The following is a 615-nucleotide window of genomic DNA, read 5'->3' on the forward strand; positions in this document are numbered from 1 at the left end:
AAATAAAAAACAAACAAAAAGACCAAGGAGAACACTAAAAGAAGCCAAGCAAAATTAACAGTCATGTAAGAAGTAATTAGCACATTTTGCAAGAGCAATTAGCAATAATAACAATGAACTATGAAGATACACATTCATTCTCTCTCAGCCACAAGATCAACCGTGCTATTCAGTGCTTGTCAAAGGGCTGCTGCTGGCAGCTTTGCACCATCCATCACTCAAAGTTAGTGACAGTACACAGAAGAGTGTTCACCTAGTTTCCCTTCAGCAAAGCCCTAGTTCCCTACACAACCCTGTCAGTCAAGTAGTAAGCATGTCTTAGTCAAGTAATAGGAATCCTATCTATTGGCATTTTACTAAAACATATAAACTCTCTACCTCAAAGGTTCTACAAAGTAAAACTTTTTTAATTCTGGATTTGAACTTACTAAAATTGAAGTTTGGCTGATAGCAATGCCCTCAGAATAAGTATCTTTGGAGGTTCTAGAATTGAGCAGATAGCTAATGTGTGGTGTGCGAAGTCCTTCTATATATGTTGCTTTTATTGATTAATGAATAAAGAGGCTGCTTTCGGCCAACGGCTTAACAAAACATAAGGCTGAAATATATATATAT

The 615-nt window shown here is 36.4% G+C and overlaps 1 protein-coding gene across 7 annotated transcripts in view; it reads right to left on the reverse strand.

The window, feature by feature from the left end:
* Clock (clock circadian regulator) overlaps nt 1–615 on the reverse strand; it is an 85,917-nt gene that overhangs the window by 13,678 nt on the left and 71,624 nt on the right. The window lies entirely within an intron of this gene.

The sequence above is a fragment of the Microtus ochrogaster genome, linkage group LG1 (genome assembly GCF_000317375.1).
Source record: "Microtus ochrogaster isolate Prairie Vole_2 linkage group LG1, MicOch1.0, whole genome shotgun sequence".
NCBI classification, from domain to species: Eukaryota; Metazoa; Chordata; class Mammalia; order Rodentia; family Cricetidae; genus Microtus; species Microtus ochrogaster.